This window comes from Camelus ferus, chromosome 17, assembly GCF_009834535.1.
Source record: "Camelus ferus isolate YT-003-E chromosome 17, BCGSAC_Cfer_1.0, whole genome shotgun sequence".
In the NCBI taxonomy this organism is placed as follows: domain Eukaryota; kingdom Metazoa; phylum Chordata; class Mammalia; order Artiodactyla; family Camelidae; genus Camelus; species Camelus ferus.
Genome location: NC_045712.1, coordinates 18,217,066 through 18,236,233, shown reverse-complemented (window position 1 = coordinate 18,236,233; position 19,168 = coordinate 18,217,066). Strand labels below are relative to the sequence as shown.

At 41.8% G+C, this 19,168-nt stretch overlaps 1 long non-coding RNA gene across 1 annotated transcript in view; it reads left to right on the top strand.

Annotated features, from left to right (window-relative positions):
- The window catches only part of LOC116657105, a 551,457-nt gene that overhangs the window by 225,573 nt on the left and 306,716 nt on the right, over positions 1 to 19,168 (top strand). The gene's annotated exons all lie outside the window — the stretch shown is intronic.

The window sequence follows — 19,168 nt, the reverse complement described above, 5'->3', positions numbered from 1 at the left end:
AAGGGAACCTTTATGCACCATTGGCAGGACTGTAAATTGGTGCAGCCACTTTGGAAAACAATATGGTGATTCCTCAAAAAATTAAGAATAGAAGTATCATATGTCCCAGATATTCCACTTCTGGGTATTTATCCTAAGAACACAAAAATACTGATTCAAAAAGATATATGTACCCCTACATTCATTGCAGTGTTATTTACAGTAGTCAGGCTATGGAAACAACCTAAGTGTCCATCAGTGAATGAATGAATAAAGAAGATGAATGAGTAATATTTCATTGTATGCATATTACAATGTATATATATACACACATATGTATGTATATATGTGTGTATATATATATATGCATACATATACTCATCCATAAAAAAGAAGGAAATTCTGCCATTTGTGACAACATGGACAGACCTTGAAGATATTATGCTAAGTGAAATAAGTCAGATGGAGAAAGACAAATACTGTATAATTTTATTCATATATGGAATCTAAAAAAACCAAAACAAAACAAACAAACAAAGCAAACTGAAACCAAACTCATAGACAGGTACATAAAACAGATTAGTGTTTACCAGAGGGGAGTGGGTGAAATGGGTAAAGTGGATCATTTGTATGGTGATGAATGGTAACTAGACGTGGTGGTGATCACTTTGTAGTGTGTACAGATGTTGAATTATAATGCTGTACACCTGAAACTTATATAATAAAAAATATACCGAAGAATCAACTCAGTATGTGTAAATAAGAATATGTGTTTATAAATTGGGAGGGTAAATTGCAGCTGCTTTGAATTGGGTTTCACCACTGTTTCCTCTGCTCAGGCATGATGTCTCTGGGTTTCAGTGTTTTTAGTAACACTGTGGCTCAAAGGAAACCCTTGAATGTGTCAGATCCTCTGTAATCCAGTGGCTAATTCTGTTTTTGCTCTCTTTACCCACCTCATCTCCAGCAGTCTCTCTAAGCAATAAATAGAGAGACCATAGAATTCATTATCCAAATGATAGTTCACTCTGTAGTATAAGGAGGTTTTCTATGTATAATTGCACTAGGGCAGTAGGCACAAAGTGGTTTGATCCACCTTGTTTGTAAGCCTGGGTTGGAAACAGTAAAAGTGACAGTTGCCTTCTTGAGCTCTACTTGCTTAGCTTTTCTGCTGTGGAGAATGGGACAGTGCAGGGACAGTCCCCACTTCTTTGGCCTGTCTATGTCCCTAGATCTCATTGCTTCTGTCAATGAATTCTTATATTGACCTTTTAGACCTGGGCCATTAGCCTATCGAGGGAGCTCTATATCCTGCCTCATTTCTAGGGAGGTTTATGTAGCCCTCAGTGACTTTACATCTTGGGCAAGATTTCAGAGCACACGGCAGAGTTTGTCGTTTGTGGTTCATAGCCTATGTTTTGGAATTTTGTATGTTTACTTACATCATTACTCTGATGATATACTTTCCTTCCATTTTCATGTTTTAAGGTTGTTTTGATGAGTTTAGAAAGACAGTAGAATTAAAATGTCTTACTCTGTTATTTTTAACTGAAAAGACTACTGTTTTGGTGTGGAGATATGACCTTGATATGGAGTCAAACATAAGAAAGCAGATTACAGTATATTAGGGATGGTATGTTTCCTTTTGTGTTAAAAAATATACTTTATATTCGTAACATATTACTAATGATATTTATTCCAGTGGTAACCGAAGTCATTTTATGGAGTAGGGAGAATGTATATAATGTATACAATTATGAAACTTTTACAATGGACATGAATTACTTTAATAAATCAGTAAAGAAATCAATGAAGATAGTTTCGTTTTGGAGAAACATAAAAATACTGAAGTGTCTGTGGCCCATTATGGGGTGGAGGATCCATGCCACTAACTAGGCATCCTGTGGTTAAGCATGAAATACCCTTTTATTTTATTTTAGCCTTTCATCAAAATTTTCCCATTGCAGACCTTACAGAGAATTATCTTTCTTAGCTCGAGAAGATATAAGAGTTGCTGGCAAGAGAGCACTTTGATCCCGAAGGTTGGAGGCTCCTAGGATGGGGCTGAATTAATCCCAGTAACAGTGAAAAGACAATCCCTGTCTGTGTGGGATGGTCCATGCCTGTTGTCTGGGTTTCCGGGTCTGCTGTTGGCCTGTTTCCTGACTTATTTATTTCCCTGGCTTGCATTATTATTTCCCTGCCCGTTGTCCTCTGTCATCTTCGATGTCCTAGGATGCAGCATTAATAGTTTAGCAATGGTGGTATATCCCTTGGTGTATCCAGAATGGAAGAGACAAGCAATAAACAGCAGCGGTAAGCCTGTGCTGCCAGAGCTTCCTTGGAGGGCTTTCCTGCACACACCAAGAAATGGATTCATGAAACTTAGTTTGCTGGAATGGAAAGAAAAACACAGGAAAGAAACACAGTGGTGCACATAGCTGTCACCCTCATGTCAGAAATCTAGATGAGAAAGGTAAGAGTTAGTGGCTCAAAAAAACTTCCAGGGAAGAGTGAGGCTGCTGTAGTATGTCAGGCAGCTGACACAGGAGCGGAGCTTGACAAGTCATTTCGATGCTGGTCTGGAAAACTCCTTGGAAATAAATACATTGTTCAAAAAGGCCAAAAATCCAAATCAATTCAGAGAAGAGAGCTAAGGGAATGAGGAAAAGCAAGTTGATGAGGGATGATGACTGCCCCTACCCCTGCTCCTGGTCATGGCCAAGACCCCGGCAGGTACAGATGTTTGATTTGCTCAGCTGACAGGCTGAGTGTGCAGGGGGAAATGTGGGCTGAAGAGTCAGGCTGACCTGAGAGAAGACCCAGCTACTTGGACTTAGGATCTCAGGCCAGTAACTTTGCTCATAGGGAAATGTGGGACTGACTCTGGGCTTGGGTTTATCTGTAATGTAGAGATAACTAATATCCTCCCTGAGATATCGTTTGAGGATTAAACAAGAGAGCACCTATAAATTGCTAGTCCACAGAAGGTGTTTAGTAAATGCTAGTTACTAATTCTCTGGAGCTTGTCCTCTGTCCCCAAGCTCTCTGAAGTGGAGCGCTGGCACCTTACCCTGACTTCCCTCCTCCTCCTGCTTCTCTTCCTCCTTCCTCTTTTTCTCTTCTATAAGAATGGTGAAGCCCTGAGCTGGCAGATAAATTGGGCTCCTGCTCAGGTGAAGCAGAGAGAGTTCTTGATGTATGTGTCCTGCAGCCGAGGAAGCAAGCTGCATTTGTGCTCCTGGTTTCCATTACTGAGCTGGTCATATTTTATCTTCCCTTAAGTGGCAGCCAGATCCCTCCTGGTTAGGTCAACACGGACTCTGAATATAGGAGAGAGAAGCAGGTACTAAAAGCCGGGCAGAGGTATCTATTTCTCCTGTCCTACTGTGCTACCTAAGAGAGGCACAAACACCTTCAGACCCGAGCCTGGGAGTTGTGGTTCTCCTTTTGCAAAGCCCTTCAAGTCTGGGGGCTGTTTTCACTCAGGTGTGTGATGCTGCCAGAAGTGTTCCTTTGCACAGCTTTCATCTCAGTGCTCACCTTCGCAAAGCCGTCATTTACCACCCCCAAACCCACTGCCTGTGAAATAAAACCCAAACTCCTTACCATACCCAGTGCCCTCTACTCTCTGACTCCATGTTATTCTCCGTTTTATTCCCCACCATTCCTACCTTAGTGGCAAGCCCAAACTGTTCACTGTTTCCCGCACACTCCTTGTATTTTCCTGCCTCTGCTCCTTTCGGATGCTGTTTCTGTGTCTAGAATACTCCGTTTTCCTCCTCTTCACTCCCATGGTCAAGTCATACCTGTTTTGCAAAGCCCAGCTCCAGTGCTAGCCCCTCCATCAAGCTTTATTTGTGCATCTTCTAGCTGGAAGTAATCTCGCCCTTCTCCAAACTCCTTGGTCTTACTCTGAACAGGGCACCAATGTCTGATGCTTAGAATTCTCCCTTCTGCAGTACCGGCTTTTTGAATCTTAGTCTTCTTCCCTAATAGAGTGTTGGCCCCTTGAAGGCAAGATTTATGCATGGCCCCTATCTTTTTTCCCCACAATGTCTAATACACATTAGATGACTAGATGAATGAGCTGGAAGGCAGCAGCTGAGCTGTTGTGTGTGTATATCATTGCTGATGAGGTACCATTTGGTACAACAGGTATGGCAAATTCCTGTCATGCATGCCCTCATGGTCTTTCTGGTGCCCATGGCAAAAGTTCTACTCGTGTGCCAACCTCAGTCAGCAAATGTCTGTCTAGAGAAGTAGGTTGAGAAGAATTCTAAGGCTGTGGCTTGTGCCAGTAGAATGGGGCACTGTGACTGATCATGGATGCCTCCCATTACCCTGCATCAGAGCTGACAGAAAGATGGAAACTCTATGTCATATCGCAGCTAATGTTTCCTTATTGGTAGAAAGTTGTAATAGGTGGCATGAATATACTTGCAATGAAAATCAACTCTCCTAAAGTTAAAATCACAGCAATATATGATGAAGTTACAAAAGGATAACAGGATTGGAGTCACCAGGTCTATTACTTTGGCCTCTTCCACTTGGGAGCTAGTTGCAAATTACTTAATCTCCGTTTATCCACATGTACAGTGAGTTACTAACACCCATTTTACCTACTTTACAGCCAAGTAAGAGGATATTTTTCCTAGTTATGAGGATAAAATTTTATATATATGTGTGTTTATGGGTAATGATTAAAATTCATAAGTAACTTATTATTTTTCACTTTGAAAGCCTTATGTGTTCTTCAAATTAAAAAAAAATACAGAGAAGGAAAAAGAAACCTACTAATTCTTCTTCAACAGCAATAATCACTAGTAACAACATAGTGTATATCCTTCCAGATCCTTTTCAGTGAGATTTACAGTCTTTAAAATTCTTTTGAGACTTATTTCCTTTTCTTAACCAATGCAGAGTGAACACTTTTAGATGTCACTAAACATTCTTCTATAACACTGCTTGCATGTTAAATAGTATTTTATTGTATATTAATAGCATACTGTCCACTGTGAAGTTCAACACAAATGCAATGTTGATTTAATATTTAAATGATGAGCACAAGCACGGGAGACCCTGAAACTAACATTAAAAATTGTTGCCTTGTAGTTTGCTTGGAATAGTCGGTTTTCAGGTAGTGCTGTGGCCTATTACTCAGGAATCTTTATGGCAGTGGTGATGGTCAGGTGTGCTGATCTGCAATGAAGGTTAGTACATTGAATTTAACAGGGCTCAGAGGACAAATAAAGAGAGAGGCTGAACCTGCCTCAGGCAGTGTTTACGTGCTCATTGGATGTTAGAGTCAGTTTTGCAAGTGTTCCTACAGGAATGAATTCATTTTTGAAAAATCATCAACAAGAAAGAAAGGGCAGGAATAGTTTTGAACTCAGATTTTTGTAAGGCTCTTTGTGCCCCTGTCATTTAAAAAAAGAAAGAAAAGAAGCAGAAATTGAGTAAATTTAGAAAAGGGACAACGAGCACTGTGATTGCTTCTACTGCCTTAAAAGAAATACTCCTTCCTTGAATATAGGAGTCTCTTTGGTCTGAAGTATGTGACTAGATTTCTGAAAACATTAGAAACATGAGAACATTTCCCAATTTAGGTTTCTGTAGTATTACTGTAAAATATAAATCACTCTAAATGGTCAGCTCCATAGGACGTATCTTTTTAGGACTTTTTAAGAATTCTAGGGACTTGTGTTTGCAGTCGGGTGTAGTAAAGTCACACGGGCTTCGGAAATGTGAAAGATCTGGCTTCAGTTTCACTTCTGCCATTCACTAGCTGCATGATCCTGAGCAAATTACCCAACCTTGCAAAATGGAGACGACCATACCTGTATCCCAGGATCGTTTTGAGAATTAGGTGACATCATGTGTTTAAATCTCTCGGCAGAGGGTAGGTGCTCACCAAGTGCTGACCACCCACCTGTGCAGTGGGCTCCAAACAGGTCATGGAGGCAGTCATGTTGGCTCACTCTCTCTTCTCGGGAACCTGATGGCTGAACCACTAGAAAATTTAATTTTCTTGGCTGTATAAATTATTTGTTACAACATGAGTAAAAGCACTGATTTGCACAGTCTAAAGGAAGGTTCTAAGAAATTAGATAATTGGTTAAAGCAAGCATGAAAGAAGAGGAGCTCAGGCATTTTGGGATGTCCTTGGCTCCATTCCAGTATCTTCTCTTACCATCAGTGTATTTTACCTTAATTCTAATTACTTTCCTCTTGGCCTAGAGGCTTCCAGACTGGCCCAGGCTCAGCTCTTTTTGTGGCCACTCATCTCAGGCCTAGCTTTAAGCCATCTGAGATCAAAGCCTTCTGCTTAGGGGACGCTGCATTTAATTCTCTCTTACCACGTGTGGCCAGAGAGGTAAGGACAGATACTTTAATGTGTTTTTATCAAACTTGATTTAATATCCAGCCCATTTGCTTTTGAAGTTTTCATCCAGTGAGAGACGAAGTGGCTTATGAGGACAGAGCAAAGTCCTCAGGTCTGCATGGCTTCTTCCCTCTGTGCTCTCCTTAATCTATTGCCAAAAGTTATTGCTAAAAAGGATCACCTTTTCTCTTAAACATCACAATAATATCTCAATATAAATGAAATTATTTTAAAAACTATCATTAGATCTTGTACAGTTTTCTCTCCAATGTGATTTGTAACACTGATACGTTGTTAAATTCTATGCGCTAAAGAAGCTACATGGAAATATACTACGTATATCCAGTTGGTTCATCATATTTATATCAACATCTCCTTTAAGGCCTTAGAGATAACTCTAAGCATTGACTCTTTTAAATATTACAGTGTTTTTGTTGAATCAACATCAGCTGCTGAGACTTTAAGTGAAAGTCGGAGCACTAAAAATGGGCCCAACATTTGAATTCCGTTTTAATTCCTCTTGAGTGGCAAAGGAGTGGTTCTGTAGGTATTGAGCTTCTGTTAAATGAAGTATAGCTGGGCTTTCCTGATGTGGACTGGGAAATCACCTCAGTCTTTAGGGCTGCTGCTGAAATGGACTCTTTCCACTATGAAACATAAATTAAATCGAAAGATTGGAGCTCTGGAAAGTCTCCTACCCTGTACTCCACCCCAAGGCCATAGTGGAAAATAAAACAGCAAGAGAGAACTTCATGAAGTGTCAAGAATGCTAATGAACCCTGGTCACCTAAGCGTATTAAACCAAGGAAATCTGCATAGGGAAGCCAAGCTTCAAACATGAGAGAACATTCAGGATGCAGTGGCTTTCCCAGTTATTTAAAGCCCGGGCCATTTTCACCAGCCAGGTGGCGTGCCTGCTGGCAGGTTGCCTCATGCAGCTATGCAGACAGGTTTGGTTGGCATTAAAGACTTCTCTGACAGTCATTTGTCACTATCAGAATATAGAATATTTTGTGGCCTGGAAGAATTATTTGATTGGCTGCTTTAGTAATTATAGCATTGATTTGTCCCTCATGACACGTTTGTTATATCTGTGTTAACAGCCCAGGGAAAACAAAACGGTTGCAATTTGTTACCTGTATTTTGGGGGATAAAAACTAGCTGGTTTCACATTTGTTTATTTTTCCTTTACCAAGCAAAGCTGTTACCCAATAATTAACTGAACACCGGACTTAGGAAAGAAATAAAGTGCTTGATTTTTTCTTTTTTTTTTTTTTTTGACTCCTGCACTATGTGGAAAAATTCATGGGAGGGCAGGGAGAGAAGACATTTCAAGAAATTACTGTATACCATGGTTAAGAAATGTCTCTGGGATCGTAAAATCATAAAAGAATAATTGGATAGAGACACCACCTGATTCTCCTGGGGGACTCTAATGACACTTTTGAGAGCCAAGAAGGCCCTCTACATGAATCTCAGAAACACTCTGCAATTTTTGCCTCTTCTCTCTTCAGCTCAATGGGTTTCTGGCCAAGTCCCAGGACCAGGAGCTGAGAGAGAGGCTGGGTCTCGGCTCTCTCTCAAGATGAAGCGAAATACCAGACATGCTGAAGCTCCTGTGTGAAATCTCCAGGGAAGTTTACAAACCTTTGGTGCTGTCTATTTTATGGGCAAAGTTCTAAACTAACCATGTCATTGGTGTAGCTTCTGACCAACTCTTCAGTCTTTTTCTCTTGTGACATGGCTAAGAAATACAGTTCCAGCCCATGTGGGTTTAGTCGGGATGGCACCCGAGGGTTTTGGTGGGAGTTGAGTCACATTTCAAAAAGCTGAAAATTTCTGCCCAGTATGAGAAAGAGAGAACCATTGTCCACAGGAGAATCATCTTCATTAGTCTTAACTAGGATGTTGACATTTGAATTGGATGTTTGGAGGTAATTGTTCTGTTGCACCAGTACAAAATGTCCAGCTTGGCCAGTACTTGGGACAAGTGTCCTAAACGCTTAAGAATAATTAACAAAAATTGAATAGCTTGAGATTTGGGGGAAAGGGAAAAATTTCAGGAAAAGAGGCAATGTCGGTAGAGAAGCTCTTTTTCCTTTTGGTACCACTGTTTGCTCTTGGCTTCTTAACAGCAATCTTGAATGGTTAGCATTCATGAAGTCCATTTGGGTATGTAAGGGCTTCCCAGGCCTTATTCCACTCAGTCCTGGCAGCTTCCCCAATTACAGGTGTCAGTTTGTAGATAAAGAATCTGAAGTTCAGGAGGGCTCTGTGGTTTGCCCAAGGGAGCTCAAGATGCAAATATTAAGGCATGATTTGTGGCCACCCTTCCCGGAATTAATTCTGCTTATATGTTCATCAGGATCTTCTGTGGAGTTTTTTTGAAAATGCAGTTTCCTGGGTTTTACCCCAATACCTCCAAGGAGGAGATTGGGAAACCCTAGCTTTTGCTTGTTACTTTATATATTCAGCTCTCAAGAATTTCTGAGGAACAGCCCTTGAGAGCCATGTAAAAGTCCAGGATGAGTACAGGTTATGCCTGATGATGGGCTGCGACTGAAGAAGAAGGCCAAGGAATCAGCAGAAAAGACTCTGTTTGGCCCTGGGGGGAAAGTGGGGCGATGCACATGCACTTGGTCAGCTCTGTCCCCTCACTGTCAACAAGGACACTGCGGAGCCCCTCTTTACCTTTCATGGGTTTGTTTTTTTTAAACCTTAAAGCCCCCTACTTCTAGCCCCGGCACAATTTCTCACACACAGTAGATATTCTAACACATTTGTGAAATGACCACATAAATGCTCTATCTTCACCAGAGCACAGAACACGACCTGGCCAGTTTAGGTGCAAGTAAGGGGTAGAACTTGAGGAATAGACTGAAAAGGCGTGGTGTCTGGGTGACTGGACTCTGTAATTATTGGGAGATGGGGAAGGAGCAGCATGTTCTGAATGCCTTGCACACATAAGGCCCTTTCATGAGTCATTTCATTTCTTCTTATAGCTTCCCTCCAAAGTAACTACCATTACACACACTGAATAGATGAGCAGCTGAGCAAATTCAAGTATCCTGCTCATGGTCATGTGGTTAGTACCGGAAGCCCAGGACTCCAACCTGTCTGTCTGAGGCAAAGCCAAGCCCTTTATACTTTACCCTGTGTCTCCTGATTAGAGAAGAATCTCAGTCCAGAGCCACACTGTTCAACTGAAATATAAGGAAAGCTACAAACATGAACCACATATGTCATAAAAAATTTTCTAGCACACATACTTAAAAAATCAAAAAGACATAGGTGAAACTAATTTCAATAGTGTATTTTATTTAACCTAAGTATCTAAAATACCATTTTAGCATGCAATTTAAAAAACTCAACAAGATATTTTCATTCTTTTCTTCATACTAGTTTTCAAAATCTGACATGTATCTGACACTTCCAGCGCACCTCAATTAGGACTGACCACGTTTCAAGTGCTCAGTATCCCCAGTGTGGCTGATGGAGGCCAGCCTGGACAGGACGGATGCGGAGAATCAGTATTGCTTTTGTTACCGAACTCAGGCTCAGCTGCTCATCGCTCAGGAAGCCAGTACTGAGAGACAAGTGTTGGGTAAAGGAAAAGTAGCTTTATTTTAAGAAAGCCCCAACCTGGCAAGCCAATGGGCCACTGTCCGAAAGAACCAACTCCAAAATCCTCAAGTTTCAGACAAGATTTATACAAGACGCGAAGCAGGAAAAAGGCTGTGGGCTACGTGCTGGGGGTAGACATTTTTGTGCATTAATCACAAGGTGCTGTGGGTGTGCTAGCAACATCGGAACTCGAGTGTGGTCATTATACTGTCCAGGTCAGCGCATCTGTTCAGTGGGTCAGTGGTCGTGTGTTTCTGGAAAAGCGAGAACAGAGACAGAGTAGAACAGACAAAGCGCAACAGGAACCAGTCCATCAAACCCTGGAGGTACACTGAACGATTAACAAGCCCTTGGTTGTAACACTATCAGGATACTTACTTGGGTTAATAGAGGGGAACTCAGCATTGGGACATCCGGGAGGAGGTGATGTTTTGAAGGGTGACTAGGTCAGGCAATCCAATGTGCAAGAGTATTTTATTCGTTTGGCATAAATTAGTGACTGCCTCCTATGTACCAAGCATTGTTCTAGTCCCCAGGCTGGAGAGGTAAATAAGATCCAGTGCTTTCACTAATGGAGTCTCCACTCTAGGAGGAGAGATAGACAATAAGCAAATAAACACATAATGGAAGTAATTTGAAAAAAAACATGTAGCCAGCAAGCAGATAGTGTGGCAGGGACTTTTTTTTTTTATTGAAGTATACTTGATTTACAATATTATGTTAGTTTCAGGTATACAGCAAAGTATACAGCAAGGTGATTCTGTTATTTTTCTTAAGATTATATTCCATTATAGGTTATTACAAGATCTTGAATATAGTTCCCTGTGCTATACAGTAAATCTTTGTTGCTTATCTATTTTATGTATAGTAATTTATGCCTGATAATCCCATACTCCTAGTTGCCCCTCCCTCTCTCTCCTCTTTGGTAATGGTAAAGGTGGGACTATTTTTGATGAGATAATGATGAGAGGTGTTTCTGAAAAAAAGCCATTTCAAAAGAGACTGGAGCCAGGCATAAGTAAGCCTGGATAAATAGTGTTCTATGCAGAGGGAGTCTTGAGATGGCAACATGCTGAACAGGGTCTGGGAACAGCAGGGCCTGCGTTTGGAGGGGAGGGGGCAGTGGTAGCAAATGAGGCCTGGGAGTGAGGCTGGAGTCAGCTCATGCCAGGACTCAAAGGGTGTGGGAAGGACTTCCCCAAGTGTGATGGGAAGTCTTCCCAGGGTTTTGAGTCAGAGGTCGGGGCTCTCTGAATACACATTCCTTTCTATTCTGGCTATGGTGTGGAGGATAAACTGGAGGTGCGGGTGGTGAGTGGCAGGTTGTTATTGCAGGTAATGGGCAGAGCTGTGAGGAATGTCTAACTTCAGGGGGATGAGGATGAGCAAACGGTAGATGTGGTTCCATTCTCAGGGCACTGGTGTCGCTGAATGTTGTTTCATATATTACATAGGCATGTGTCGATAATTGGAGAGCTTTTTTTTCAGATTTTACAATTGATTCTATTAAGTGGCTTTCTCAGAGAATTATGTCATGATCTTTTGCCAAAACTGGGGTAGGATGGGTGGTTGTGGTTGACATTGGAGGGTGGTCTGGTCAGGAACACCAGACACCAGAATCTGCCTTAGTGCTGCCAATCCTCTTATCTGGGAGGGTCCCGAGGAATACTGAGTTGTGAAAAAAACAATGACACATGAAAAATAAGAGCAGCACTGTACTGTCAGCTGACCTTGTATTTAAAACTCCAGCGTACAGCTACTGGGTGAAAAACAAGTAACACAGGAGGCATGAAAGGGACTCGAAAAGCAGGAGGATTCGTCTCCTGGACCCATGCCCGGATCTTCGAATCTCACCACTAGAGATGAGAGCACCCCTTCAATAGAATATGAGCGTCATAAAGACTGGGATCCTGCCATATCATGAGAGGTAGAACCCGGCATCTAAGAAGTGCTCAGTATTTGTTGCATCCATTCATTCAGTCATTCAATGACTCCTTCATCCAATGAGTATCTTCTCTGGGCACTGGAATACAGCAGGGAGGAGACATGGCCGCTGCATTCTGAATTCACAGTTCACCACCAGACTTTACTGTGTGATGAGTTCTTTGGGGAGGAAGGACAGCTCCCTATGGGAGTGCACCTGAGGGTTCCCAAAACCAGGGTGAAGAGGGGTGGGAGCCTTCCTGGAGGCAGTGGCGCCTGCAGAGATCCTTCCTGGGCTTAGACTGGGGCATGTATGCATCTGTGAACTGGTAAGGAAACACTCTGTTGGTGGACTTGCTGGCAGTACCAAGGTCAGTTTGAATGCAGAGCTGTATTTTCAAAATAATAGCCTGTAGTTAGCTGGCAAATTTAAATGGTGATAATAAAGCCTCATTAATATGTATGACTTGCACTTTTCCTAAATTTGGTACAGTGAAAAGCTGGAGTATATGGTAATTTAAAAAAAATCTACATTCATTCCATTCGAGTAATCTGGCATATAATACCTGATTATCATAATTTTACCTAAATAATGAAGAAACTAGACAAGGGAAAAATTAAAATCTTTCACATTAGACACAATTGTAATTTTTTTTACAGTAGCATTCACAGTTAAATTCTTAATTAAGTCTACATGCCTCTTTTATAAAAGTGTATTTTGTAGATATAGTTAATCTTTTAACATCTGCGTTAATGAGAGGAAAGAGCAGCATAGATAATTCTCCCAAACCGAAGCTTAAAATCCATCTCCACTGGGCTGTGTGATAAAGTCTATCCTCTGCATGCCTGATACTTGCTTTCCTGATGATGCTCTTTGTGGGATAGTGCTAACGTGCCTTTGCATTTCCTGAAAAGAAAGAGTGGCTGATGTAAATCAGGGAAGAGAATATGGCAGGGGCTGAGGGGTGGGGAAGGCTGTCTGGGATTGACATTTTCCAGGGACAATAGGTATGTAGATTATTGACTAGCACATACGGTATAAGTTGAAAGAGAAAAAGAAATTTCTTTTTTCCTTCCTTCATTCCTTTGTTTCTTCCTCCCTTCATTCCTTTGTTTCTTCCTCCCTTCTTTCCTTCCTTTCTTCTCTTAATTCATTTATTATATTGTCAGCAACATTCAGTGTCAACAAAAACACACAAATCCATTCAAGTTCAGGTTAAATCTTAACTATAAACCCTGGGAAGCAGCTTATCAACATGATCGCCTCCATGGGAACTAAATACTTCTGCCCGTTTCTAGCCTAAAGCCCTCTAGACACATAGTTGTAAATTTGAGGGGGATAACGCCGTGCATATGTTGATGCTGCTTCTGTGCATATGCTGATGCCCAATACAATAGTCTTTGGAAATTACGGAGAATTCTGGAGGCATCTTCAGTTGTGGGAGGGCATTTTTCAGTATTTGTTGCTGTCATCATAATAAAGATTACAAATGATCTCCCTGCTGCTCAGGGTACAGTCTTCTAGGACCAGACATCAACCCAAAGATGGCAGAAATGCATTCAGAGTCCCGCTTTATGAATTTACTTTGCTTATTGCATTTCCTTTCTTGGAAATGTCATTGCTTTGGAATTACTGGGATCATGGAGAAAAGCATGCCATCAAGAGTGTAAGCTATAGAGTGGGGAAATGTGATAAAGTCAATTTAAGTTTGACAGAAATCTTGGGGGTTTTTGATCCACAACTTCTAGGTAAGTGCTTCACCCTTTGTGCAGTCAGAGGGAATGTTTTTAGCCATTTTTGTTGTTGTTGTTGAACACACATAAGAAAGGGCAGACCTGGTATGTTACCAGCTTGATGGTAGTTTGGAATAATATGCCATCTCCAAAAAAAAAAAAAGCCCACTAATTCAATTAAGCCACAAATGTAATTGTGTTGGTTTCTGGCTGTGAAAAAAAGAGAAGCAGGACAATGAAACAATGCATCAGATACTAAATGGTCCTCGGTGTAAGACAAACTTCTCATTCATTTCAACAAGAGCAATCTTAACCCCCCATTTAAAATGCTCATATAAAATTTAGCATATTGTTTTCAATAATCATACAAGATATCACGTACTAGAAATAGAAATTGCAAAGCATTTTCTTTTGGACATGTGGTCTAAATTTTAGAGCATGTTCATGTGCATACTTGTGCACACACATGCACACACACTCACAGGGAACTCTCATCACTCAGTCTTGGGGTGTCAATTTACATGCAAAGGCAAAGACTTAGTTGGAAGGACGGGGTTACTTACAGAATCAGTAAGAGGCTGAAGTAGCAGGCTTGGAAATAGGAACCAAGACAATCTAGTTGACAGGAATTATTTTTTAGCATCAGAGTGCTGAGGCTCACTAAATAAGCCCCAGCCATTTTCCTTGTGTCCTTCTCTTGATTGAAATTGAGACTCCTGGAAGGAAGCAAGCATCCAATTGGCTCATTTGCTCACTCGCTCAGCCTTGGTAGGAGAGAGTGGGGTATTTCCATCAGTGGTCAAACAAGACTGTATCCAGTGGGGGAAGGTTGGAGGATGGAGACTGGGCAGCCCCAAAACGGGAAGCAAGTAGTCCAGGATATGAGGGTGAATAAGTATTACTCCTTGGAGAGATTTCCCTGCCCCTGAGTGGAGAGCTGGCTGTCTTCTCTTTGATTGTTTCAAAGCAGAGCACAGCTTGATGTGATGTAAGGAGCCTCTGGCATGGAGTCTGAAGACCTGGTCTCATACAGCTTGGCTTTATGACTTTTTGCATTTTGCTTGTCTTCTTGGCATCTTAGTTTCCGCATCTTGCTCATCTCATGGAGTTGCTTTGGACACTAAGATGAGTGTACATTAATACACGTGAAAGCAATTTCTAAGACTGTAAAGCAGTTCCCAAATGTGCCTGTGAGTTTGAGAATCTTCTGTTAGTGACTTCAAGAGCCCAAAGAATGACACAAGGGCCCAGCAGTGTGTTTTAGATCTTGCACGCATCCTAGAGACTGAGATCGGTGTCATTTCATGAATGTGTCCCTGATGGATTAGCTGGGTGAAATGACTGTCAGGAAATGTAGTGTTAGATGCAGTCTGGTATCCACCAAACATAGGTCATCCCTTATAAAGAAAACCTTCCCTTTCCTCTTTCTAGAACAATCTGTCTCATGACGCTCGTTCCCAGCGGCCCTTAGGTTTCGGGCATCTGTCTGGATCTGGGGTTCTTACATGATAAACGAAAAACATATGCAGTGATGTTGTATGTTATTTGACGACTACATCCCTGGAGTCTTTAACATAATTCAAAATTCACCTATTTCAAGACTAATACCAACAAAAGGTAGGAGGAAGCTTTGTTTACCAGATAAAATGAGTGTCCCCTGTAGCCCTGGCATAAATTTGGTTTACAGTTCACTTGCCTCCCTCAGCTCTGAGGTTAAATCATGTGATTGTTGACAAACTTTTAATTTGGGGAAGGGTTAGAGTTGCATTATTTCAAATTTTGTCTCAATGTATTTTATGTCACATTATACTGAATTCACATAATTCAAATCTGCATGCAGTGTGGTGGCTCTGTAATTTGGTACGGTGCTCTAATGACCTCATCTTCTATAATGCCCCAAATTTCAGGAGCACCTTTGGTTTCAATCAGTAACATGTCCACTGTTAAGTGTATCCTATTTAGCAGATGAATAAGAAGGCATCCAGTAAAGCTAGAATACTTTAGTGTACATTTCATCTTGACCCATCTATGGAAAATTCTGATTTTTAGAAACTAGGCACTTGTGTCTGATGACTGTGTCTTGTTTTCACATCAGCCAACTTTTGGGAACTGGATGAAGAGTTTTTGTTTTCACGCTATGCCAGTTTGTCAGCTGGGAAATGAGTTTCTCTGTTTTTGGTGACGGGGTGAATGATACAAGTCAAGGGGGCAGACCTCGCCCCGTCAAGAGATAGGTGTGCTTGTCAGTTTCAAGGAAGGCTTCGTAGTGAGGTAAGCAAAGCCGAGGGGCTGATGGAGCAACACTGGAATCACCTGGAAGAATCTGGACTGTCCACAGCAGACCTTTGGATTCCTCATGCTCACATTTGCCATTTAACCAAGGCCCCGGGAAGCCCACTCACCATCTCAAAGTCACACAGCTGTGAGGTGTGAGGCCAGGCCAAGGTGGGCTTTTTTTTTTTTTTTTTTTTTTTTTTTTGCATCCACAAACAACCTGCTTCCTCCTTTGAGGGCAAGCCTTTATAAACTGTTTTGTAAAGGAGCCCCTGCATCTTCTCCTCTTGTTTTCTGTAATTCTCTTTTCTATCCATATCTTTTAATCTTACTTTCTAAAAACAGTTTTCAGGGCTAGACCTACAAAATTCATTTTTTTAAAAAGAAATGATTAGGTATTTTTGTCAAACAAACAAACAAATCCATTGGCCTTTGAATGAGGTATAGGAAAGTAATACACTTCAAAATGAACTGGCTACGCACAATAAACTAAAATTTGAAAAAAAAGAACAATAGGAAAATTCTTGGATGAACGTACAGCTTCCAAGTGGAACACTCTTTAGTATGGAATTACATGAGCATGGCGTAGATGAATTATGGCATAATTTCCTAGATTCCCCTGCCTGTATCTTTGGTTCTAGTTGAACTGTCTCCTCCAAGTTTGTCTCACCTCTATTCTTTTTTTGTGTCTGTGTAGGTTTTAGGGTGACCTCGCCTAACATTGCACTGGGAACTTAATAAATGAAGCTACTACTTCTTATTCTTGGTTATTCATGATTTTGCATATCTGGGTCTTATCAATTCTTAAAATAAAAATAATCTCTTAGAGTAATTCTGGAGGCGCATAGTCTGCCAAATACTTTCTGCCTATCTGAGTCCACTCAATCCTCACAGTGGCCTTCTGGCTTAGACTGAATAAATACCACTCCCTTTATAGGGATAAGTAGCTTGAACCACGAGACATTTTGCAGCATGCTAGGGCAGGAGAGCTGGGATCCGTCCCACATCACCTGATTCTCTGCTCTCCGTTCTTTCTCTTTGGCCACACAGCTTCTCCCTAGGGTCATTCCACTTCTTTCCGGTCTGTATCAGGGGCCTTGCACACGTCCACACAGGAATATGATCTGCAGCAGCATTCTAGCATCTGCCGTCACAGGCAGCGCCTGCTCTTCCCCTAATGGTGTAACTATTTGTGTCTTAATCCTCCTCTCCAACCCAAGCCCAGTGTCCAAATGGTGACTCATTTAAACCCAGGCCTCAGGCATGGTCAGCAGGATGGGTACACCCTTGCCATCATGCCTCCACCTCTTGCAGCTTGTTAGCTCGCTGCGCTAACAGAGCAGCTTCACACCACCTCCCGACCAGAGCCTACTGCCGGCAACACATGCAGGCTCTGCTGTAATTAAGTATTGATTTCAAGTAATGTGTGTGTACGGAGGAAGCTCATCTCATTTGCGGGCTGCTGTTATCTGTCGGTAGAACAAAATGTGTGATTATCAGTGGATATCCTATGGCTATCTATGGCGAACTGTAACCTCTAATCCATCTAATTGTAGTGACATTACGGTACGCCATGCGAGAGTGGATTGTTTGTCTTAACGTGACCTCTGCTGCTGTCGGCCTGCTTTTGTGCCCAGAAATAGCTGCACAGATTCTTCACTGCAACTCCTTCTTTGTTCCAATTTGGCTCTGCCAGGAAGAAAACTAGCAAAGTCCATTTACTATGATGTCTCGTGGCTGTGACTTCAAATAAATGGAGGATCCACGTATTATTTGTTTTCTGCTTTCTCTCTAGCAGTCACACCTCGTGGCATTTTTTTCAGTAGCCTTGCTATTCTCGGGAGAACAAGACAAGAAATTTTGGATGGAGACAAAGTTTACATGATTAACATCTTCAGGAGACGCTGGTGGGTTCTTGAGTGTGCCGTCACCTCTATCCCACATTCTCAGGCCCCGGGGCCGAGTTGAGATTGCTCTGCTTTGTAGATTTGATGAGGCAGGGATATTGAGGGGAGAATCCCTCTTGCCTACTGCAGGAAGGAGAGCCTGCGGACCCGGGACCTGAGTCTCTTTTCATTGTGTGCTTTCTCTTTCCATCTGACAGCTTCATCTCGACTGAGTCACTGGCTGTCTTGATTAGGACTTTTCTCCCAACAGTGGGATGGGAGTTTCCAAATAAAGATATGAGCTAGTTGTGTAGGTGTCTCTTGCCTGTTTGGAGTTTTCCATCATAGGGTAGGTGGTTGGATGGAGTAGCTTGTGTAGGTGGTGACTTTTTCTATCCCTGCTCAAAATACTGTCCCGAGGTATCAGGAAATGAACCAATTAGAAAGTCTTGTCTTCAGGGCTGGCCCTGTCTCCTTTAACATGGCAACCTCTCTCTCGTGTGCCGCGCTGCCTAAAATTACTTCCGTTAGGTGTTTCTTTCCTGCTGCCAGGTGAAGGGATTAAAAGCACAGTAATTTGCCTTGAATGTCCTCCTTTCATACATTTCAGCAAGGGGTCTTTTAGGGACCATATTGACAATAATATTGCACAAATCATGGACGCTTCTTTTGGTAGTTCTAAGTGGGGAATGGAGAAGAAGATTTGGGCTTTGGGGTTGGAGAGATCTGGGTTCTGATTTCCCAGTATATTTTTTTTAATACTGAACAAATAAATTTCTCATCCCCTCAGAGCTTCAGTCTTCTCATCTAAATAATGTGGGCATAACAAGGATCTAGCAGGTCATGAAGACTGAGTAGCCAGTACTCATAGCGTCATCTAGCTTGGTAACTAACACGTGGTAGACTGAGGCATCCTGCCATCCACCACACTGCCTCGTCCACTGAGCAGACGTCATTCTGAGTCAATTAGAGCTCTGGCAATATAGACCTTTCCCAAAGTTTAATTGTGTTTCTTTCATACAGTCATTTGAACTGTCTACAGAGTGTTTCTAAGACAGTACCTAGACACCTGGCCTATTGGAGAATGTCCTGAATGCTTGTTCAAAAGGGTCCATCCAGAGGTGAGCGATGAGGCTGGTGAGAATCATCTTAAGAATCATCTGGGCACATGCTAAATCTGGGCAGATTCTAGGACCCCACTCTGCAGAATCTGATTCAGTATGTTTGAATGAGGGGCCCCTGAAATTTGCATGATTAATGTGCTCCTCAGATGATGATAATGTTTTTGGGCCCTACTTCAAGAAATACTTTTGCAAATATGTCAGCAGAAGAACCACTGGACATCTGAGATTGTCAGCTAGGA